Raw genomic sequence first — 9,360 nt, forward strand, 5'->3', positions numbered from 1 at the left:
ATCAAAGTTGAAAAACATTGGTGGAAAAGATTGGAGTAGGAACAATCCCACATTACTAAAAAAAAAAAAAAGGAAAACAACCACAAAAATCGACCACATGTGGTCGGTTTTCCTACATTTGCGACCAAAAAATCAATCAAAAACCGTGGTAGCTTTTTTAAAACCGACCACGGGTGGTTAGTTCTTTAAAAATATATATTTATATTTAAAATTCAATATTATTTAAAAAAATCAAAATAACCAACCACATGTGGTCGGATTTTTTATAAATTAATTAATTTATTTGTAAATAAACTGACCACATGTGATCAGTATTTTTATAAATTAATTAATTAACTTAAATTCAAAACCGACCACTAGTGGTCGGTTTTTTATTTAATAAAATAATTTTAATTAATTATAGTAAACCGACCATATGTGATCGGTTTTTAAAAAACATTACTAGAAAAATCGACCACATATGATCGATTTTTTGGATAATTTAACAAAAGATCGACCACATGTGGTCGATTTTTCTGAAAATTTTGTAGAAAAAATATTTAAAATTTTCCAGAAAACCCTACAAAAGCATTGCATTAGAAGTGAAATGTAATGACCAATTTGAGACTGTGTTGTCAAAGGCTCATTTTGAGCCACGCTTAAGCCCTAAATCTGAGAGAAACTAAAGATACACGCTTCACGTTACTGAGAACACACCAGCGAATGTCCACTACACAATTTTCTGTATGAACCTTTTCGTTATACAAAGGCAAAGTTTTGTCAGCTTGAAATATTTACATCAAAGTTTACCTATTGTGAAATTATTTACAAATAACTTCTTATAACCAAAACATGCATGAAACCTTCAGAGAACTGTCAACTTTCAGACAGTTTCTTATCTGGTCAAGATGAATGCTTCATCGCTTCCACATACTATTGCTAGTAACCAAGAATGGCAGCACTATATATACAGTGGACTTGTAATATCATCAAGGCTGCCAGCAGTAGGTACGACCATATATTCAATCTTCTAAAACCTGACAAATTCAATGAGAAATCTTCAACAAACAACACTTTAACCTTACATGGAAAGAGATCATAGTGAACATTTTTCAAACAAAAGTTGATTGCTTAAACGAGTACATACTAAGTTGTAATGAGCTACTACAGCCATGAAGCTTCTGAAAAAAAAGGGAAGCCCGATGCACTAAAGCTCTCGCTAAACGCGGAGTCCTGTTAATCTTTCGAAAAGTTCTGTTAGTCTTAATGTTATTCGAGTTCATAATTATCATATCTATCAAAGCATCTCGACATACCTCAGTACCTCACTTATTCACTTCTCAAGTGACCACACTTTACTAAAATAAAACACAAGTTCACATTTCAAGTACCTAAATTCAAAACAAAAGTCACTAATTCATAATTCAAGTAACTACACTTAAACATTTCAAGTCACAAATTCACTTCACAAGTTACCAAACTAAACTAAATTCAAAATGAAAAATTCACATTTCAAGTGCCTACACTTAAAACATTTTCAAGTCACTAACTCGAGTGACCACACTTAACTATATTCAAAACACAAGTCCAACTTTCAAATAACTACACTTAAACATTTGCGACTCACTAATTCACTTATCAAGTGACCACACTTAACTATATTCAAAACACAAGTCCACAAAATATTTTCAAGTCATTTATTCACTTCTCAAGTGACCACACTTAACTAAATTCAACACACAAGTCCACATTTCAAGTATCTACACTTAAAACATTTTCAAGTCACTTATTCAATTCTCAAGTGACCACACAATACTAAAATAAAACACAAGTTAACATTTTAAGTACCTAAATTCAAAACAAAAGTCACTAATTCATAATTCAAGTCACAAATTCACTTCACAAGTTACCGAACTAAACTAAATTCAAAATGAAAAATTCACATTTCAAGTGCCTACACTAAAACATTTTCAAGTCACTAACTCACTTCTCAAGTGACCACACTTAACTATATTCAAAACACAAAACCACCTTTCAAGTAACTACACTTACACATTTTCGACTCACTAATTCACTTCTCAAATGACCACACTTATCTAAATTCAAAACACAAGTCCACATTTCAAGTACCTACAATTAACATTTTCAAGTCACTTATTCACTTCCCTAGTGACCACACTAACTATATTCAAAACACAAGTTCACCTTTCAAATAACTACACTTAAACATTCTCGATTCACTAATTCACTTCTCAAGTGACCATATGTTAGTAAATTCTACACATTCATGACAATTTATATGTCAAAATTTTATTTACCTATTAACTTTTTAGGTCTAAAAAACTAATGTTACTTCCTATATTGTGTAACTCTCTCATTACAATATATGACATCTTAAAAAGGATATTTTGATACTTATCATAAAAGAAAAACTAAACAATATATCAACCATATAATATCCAACTTGATCAAAACATACAGAACATACAATAATTATGCGTTCAAAAATCAGTCATATACCCATTAGAGGAAAAGGATCGATAATATACAATCAAGCCCATGAATTTATGAAAGTTAGCCAGTAAAATTAATCCAGCAAAATGATGTAGCAAGCTTTAGAGAGAAATCAGCTCCAATACTTAGAAAAGTCTAGGGTTATCTCACAAAAATTAGGCATTTTCGCACATGTTCATAAGATGATATAGAAACATATGAAATTGAAAGAATTATTTTAAAAATCATAGCCACGTCTCATGAATTTCAAATCTCAAAATCAGGCAAAGCACACAAATAAAGAAAAGGGAAAAAGAAAAAGAAATGAAATCCAACTTATAAAAGGAATCAAACCCGGACATGTCCGGCATCGGTCATGGCTGGTTTGTCATGGAAAAGACTGATTTTGACGGCTGGTTTGTCTTCTATTGATGGAGCAACGACGATTTTTGCAAGCTATGATGGAGATCGGGTCGAGCGAGGCGCTGGAGGTCGAGTGAGAGAGACGCCGGCGGGCTAGTGAGGGAGAACGGAGAGGCAGTTTGCTGGTGGTATGGTTGTCCGTCGCCGGTGGAAGTAGTGGCGCACTGGAGTTGGATAGTGGAGGAGGTGACGCCGGCTGCAGTTGGATGCGGCTGTTGGAGCGGCTCTCCGATGGCTGAGGGGGAGAAATTGATGAAGAGGAAGTTGTAGAGAGAGGAGGAGGGAGGCGGATTTTTTTTCTAATGGGATTAGGGTTTATTTTTTGTATTTTAAAAAGGAAAGAGTTGAAGAATTAATCTCAGCCCTTGATAAATTTGATCCATGACTGAGATTTAAAGTAATAAGATATTTAAAATTAGGTCACAATTGAATTAAAGAGTTGAAATTAAATTTAAGTGGGCAAAATTTAGACAAAAATTGTCATAGATTGGGTTCAAATAATGGCTAGAATTTAAATAAAATTGAGAAGATAATTGAATTGACTTAGGACTGTTATTTTAATAACTGTAACTGTAATAATGAAAATAATAAGATGTCGCTATTAAAATAACTATGCATGTAAAATTTAGTTACGTAAAAACATCTATAATAATTAAAATCGACCATAATAATAATTAGAAATAAAATAGACATCTATAAATTATGAATATTTATTTTAAAACTGTCAATAATGATAATAATAATAATAATAATAATAATAGTAGATAATGTATTTTGTAAAATAATTGTGAGTGTCCATGTTTACGAAAAATAATAAAATATTATATTTGAATTGATAAATCATAAAAAATGATAATAAAAAGTAATAAAATAATTTATTTATATTTTCTGTTGGATTATAGTTTAATTAGATTCAGTCATCTAGCTTTTGAATATTCCATACGTCACTACATGAGATATACAGATATATACATATATTTGATTGGCTATCATGCTTCCAAATACGTCAATCACATACACCATTTTATTACCCCATAATGTACATCTGTTAGTTTATCTTATATTATTATACCTTCAACAGTATACTATATATCACATTGATCGATCGCATGATATCAATATATTCAATATATAACTGGATATATCTCATTAGCTTTAATTTTGACTATGTATTACGTACATCACTACACAAGAGATATACATACATACATACATACATATATATATATATATATATATATATATACATACATACATACATATATATATATATATATATATATATATAAATGTAAGCTTCAATTATATATATATATATATATATATACATACATACACACACAGAGATATACAAACTATCGACTATCAAGTTTTAAATACGTACTATATACATCACATACGTATACGAGTATATTATGCTGTAATATAAAGCGACGTATTTCATATACATATTTTGACGACTTATCGATTAATTTGATTATTAGCTTACATTAATATAACTTCAATGTACAGTATATTATTACTTCGGTCGTTTTAAATCAAGGTATTCAATATGTTTGGATAGATTCTGCTAGTTTTTTACTACATAGTTCATCGATCACTACATCATATATATATACACATACATACACACACGTGCACACACACACACACACACACATATATATCAACTCTTGAATACTTACTATATACATTACATATACAATTTTACGATCCCATAATAATTACAACTTATTTCACATATACTCAGATGAATTATCGGTTAGTTTATCTTATGTTATTATACCTTCACTACATAATATATATATATATATATATATATATATATATATACTATATATATATTATATATTTACCTATACATACACACACATACACACTATCGATTATATCAAGTTCTAAATACGTACTATATACATCACATACAGACACGAATATATTATCCAATAATATAATGCGACGTATTTCATATACATACTTTGATGAGTTATTGATTAATTTTATTAGCTTACATTAATATGACTTCAACGTATAGTATATTATTACTTTTATCGTTTCAAATCAAGGTATTAAATATGTTTGGATGGATTCTACTACTTTTTGACTACATCGTTAATCGATCGATCACTACATCATATTTATTTTATATATTGAAACATAAGTAAAAAATAAAGATTATAATTAACATAATTTATTTATTTTATTTGATATATTTCTTAGTATAATTTTTTTTTACAAAATCTAAGCTTGATTGATATTTATTATTATATTGGTTATTGAATACGTGTGATCAATGTACTTTCAAAAAATTATATATATATATAATTATTTTTTAATGAAAATAATATATATATTTGATTACATATATATAATTATTGGTTTCTAAAAATTATTTACTTTTTTATTTATTTTAGTTCAAAAATCGACCACAAGTGGTCGGTTTTTTTAAATTATTTTATTTTTTATTTTAATTAAAAACCGATCACAAGTAGTCGGTTTTTAAAAATTATTTTCTTTTAATTTTAATAAAAACTGACCACATGTGGTCGATTTTTAAAATTATTTTCTTTTTATTTTAATTAAAAACTGACCACAAGTGGTCGATTTTTTAAAAATATATTTTTTTTTAAAAAATAAAAACCGACCACTAGTGGTCGTTTTTTTTTAATTAAATTAAAAACTGACCACTTGTGGTCGATTTTGTTATTTTTTTAATTTTTATTTGTAAATGATATAATAATTAAGATAAAAACTATTGAAATGATTATTTTGATATTTTAAAATAAAAAAGCGACCACATGTGGTCGCTTTTAAAAAATAAATTAAAAAATCGACTACATGTGGTTGATTTTTTCAGACCACAATATGTGATCAGTTTTTCCCATTTTTTTTTAGTAGTGAGACCTTCTTTCAATCTTACATAAGGGACTATTTCACCTTTAAAGAGTGCAAGTAATTTTTGGAAAAATCTTGGCAAATGTCAAGCCTAAGTTTGAGATTTTTAAAATAAATAAAAAAACATTTGTTTTCTTCTTTGTGTTTTTTCTCTTTCTCTGTAATGCAACTATTTTAATCGATGAGTGATGATATTTCATCCGATGTTTTCCCTGGTTAGGCATTGAGTCTCACACTTTATTTAGATGGTTGTTGGCCCATTGCTTCATACTGTACTGTGTTTTATTATATATTTGTATGGTATTGTATTATATTGTACTGTATTGTAAATATAATGTTCAAATAAACTCTATTATTTGTTGTTGTTTAATACTCTCGCCCTTATAATTTATATGATGTAGTTTGACGTGACATGAAGTTTAACATAACAAGAGCTTGTAATTGATTGTTCGTTTTGGTAAAAGGATTCAAATAATTGTCTCTAATTAACGGAATAATTTATGTATTACTGCTATATATAAAGGTGAGATTTAGAACGATAAAGGGCAATACAAACTTTTTAATTCATATATTCAGGGGCAAAACGGTAATAACTATACTACATAAGTGGTGCTCTCCTTCACTACAGTCCCAACGAAGTCACTGATATCATAAGCGGTGTTTTCCTTCACAATAGTCCCAACAAAGTTCGAGATTCACGTTGCTGTCTCAATTGATGTCAAAGAATGATTTCCCTGGGAGTTGAACCTACATCTTTTCAGTGGTGATTCATCTTCCAACAAATATTTCTTCCTTTCTTGATATCAAGGGAACTATAACTACCTGCTTTCTTATTGAAAATTGAAAGGAAATAAATAAAGATGAAGGAACGCCCCATTTCCTATTTGTGCATGATCTCAAGATAAACATAAATACTACCACTTTTGTGCAAACAGAACTCGAATGGTTGAAATAGTCATTACAAACCTCCAAATTAATGATTTCAGCTATTAGTGTTGTTATCGCACACTTAGCATGATCTTAAGGTATGATTTTTTTTCAATTTTTGGCTTGAATATCTACATGTTACCTTAATTTCGTGCTTTTAAAAAAAAAAAAAAACTTTCAAAATTGGTTCTGCAATTTTAGGTTAGATTTAGACTTGAATTTCATCCTAATCTTCTAATGGTATTATCAAATTGTCCATCGTTAGAGTCATTATTGTTCGTATTCCCTTAAAAAAATATGTATTAACTTTTTTTTATCGGAGGCACCACTGAAAAGTGGTAGGGCAGCCCTAAAAGACGCAACACCACAATAACTCCTCGGTTTTATCTAAGTAGAAATACAGTCAGGGGTATAGTAGTCATCTTTATGACTGATTTATTTAATTTTTAAATACAGATGTTATGTATTTGTTCACTACTCTATCTACACGTATCTAGATATCCATCACAAAGTCTATTTACTAGCATTTTCTAGAAAGTATCCCATATATACAGTTTTAATATCAACTCATCGAATTTCTGAACTGCACAACAAGTAAGTTCATTGTACAGTCTTCAGTCTTCTATCAACTCTCTTAATTCTTAGTTTAATGAAACTAACTTGAAATCTGATTGTTTTTCTTAACAATATTTTGCATATTTATTTTTAAAGATCTTAGAATTTACTACCATATAGAAATTAAGTGGTTGAGTGTTATATTAATATTAACTTACTGTTGTTGTCTTAAGTTTGGTGGCTGTTTAGAACTCCGAATCTGTCCTAGTATTATCCTATTCAAGTAGTATTTGGCTTATATCCGTTGACATCTATTGTTTATTATATTTAGGAGATCGCACCTTGTTGTTTATGTTACTGTTCCACTTTATTGCCCTATTAGTCATGTTTTCCTTCACTACTATTTTTTTCTTTTCTTTTTCTTCATCTTCATTACTGCTTTGATTTGCTACACTTTAATTGAGGGTTTTTCGAAAATAACCGTTCTACCTCCATAAGATAGAGGAAAAGTTTGCATACACTCTACCCTCTCCAATTTTCTTATTTTTATACAGGTTTGTTTAGACCCGTTCATCTTCCTACGGTATGCATAAATTACAATTAACATAAGAATAGGAGGCATAAGTGTGCACTATAGTTGTATTAGCTCCCGAGGATCAGGTGTAGTTTATGCTACTTTGGTTTATCACAACATGCATTGTTGCTTTCCAAGTGTGAAAAATGTACACATTATTGAAAACCATATGAGAGAACATACATGTTGTAACATCCCGTATTCAAGTACGTGTATTGGCGTATTCAAGTACGTGTATTGGTCTTATTTATATGGAATTAATTTTTATTTTATTTTATTTATACCGGAATTTGCGCGTCGATGGTTCCATGCGAAGGTTATTGAATAAGCTTTCCAACGATATAATGATTTCCAAAAATGGATAGGTTTCGGATATAATCGAGCATGTTTGAAGGTGGCCGGGATATTTGGGAATAGTAAATGTGCAGGAAAATTTCCTGCACACAAACTACTGAGGCCAGCCGAATTTTTAGGTCAACTTCGAACGATCATAACTCCCTTAATATAATGAAATGGGAGAGCTGCGACCTATGAAAAGAAAGATCTTTGAGTCTTCTTTCCAATTCAATTGGTTTCATCCAAATCCAACATCTGAGTAAGGAGTTATACTCGTTTTACCTCAGCCTATCAAAATAAATTTTTAGGGTCAACTTCAAACAACCATAACTTCTTGTACAGGACGAACTGGGTGGCCTACTTTGTATGAAATAAAAGCCCTTTGAATAATCCTTCCAACGATACCAATTTTACCCAAATCCGATATTGGAGCAAAGAGTTATGGTCGATCTACTTTAGCTTATCAAAACAGTCCACCAAAGGACAGATTTGACATTATTTAAATTTTAAAGGCATTTTGGTCATTTCCTATTATATTATGGACGGGAATATGTGTATATATACATGTATATGAGTTCAAAAACTCATTTTCATCATCAATCATTGAGAAAGAACAAACCCTAGCCAAATTTGACCTTTAAATTACTTTTGATTCAACCGTAGAAATTCCAAAGTAATCCGATAACTGCGTTTGTCATCTCGAGAGCTTCGAACGACACCTATTATTTGTGCAAACAGGATTTCATAATCAAGAGGTGAATTCTAAGGTATGATTATTGTTTGCCTTTATTCTTTTCCATATGTATATGTGTGATAAAGGATTATATGTATTGGTTATTATTGAAAGGTGATGGAAGCAGGGTTATGGACTATTTTGCATGGTTTGGTTGTATTGAATTGTGGAAGGTGGATATGGTAATTGAGTTATGAAAGGTGGATATAGTGATATACTATTGAATTGATGAGTATTTATGTCTATGGCTCAATTTGGTTTAATGGATTGGTTGGAAGGATAAATGAATCCAAACTTGATATTGGAGGATGTTGTACGAATATGCATGGCATGTGAATGTAATTGGAGTATAAGAGGGTTAAAGTGACACCCTTTATGGTGTAATTAAGGCTTACTACTTAACCACTAGTTTGGTGAATTCAAATAATTGAATTGTGACGTTTGG

General features: G+C 29.9%; 1 long non-coding RNA gene across 1 annotated transcript; it reads right to left on the bottom strand.

Annotated features, from left to right (window-relative positions):
* Positions 1-681: 681 nt before the first annotated feature.
* Positions 682-3,371, bottom strand: LOC107842307. The gene is made up of 2 exons (XR_001665701.2): positions 2,827-3,371; positions 682-1,016 (listed from the first exon to the last, which is right to left on the bottom strand). It is a non-coding gene; the product is annotated as an uncharacterized LOC107842307 (long non-coding RNA).
* Between the last annotated feature and the right edge of the window lie 5,989 nt (positions 3,372-9,360).

The sequence above is a fragment of the Capsicum annuum genome, chromosome 9 (genome assembly GCF_002878395.1).
Source record: "Capsicum annuum cultivar UCD-10X-F1 chromosome 9, UCD10Xv1.1, whole genome shotgun sequence".
Classification (NCBI taxonomy): Eukaryota; Viridiplantae; Streptophyta; class Magnoliopsida; order Solanales; family Solanaceae; genus Capsicum; species Capsicum annuum.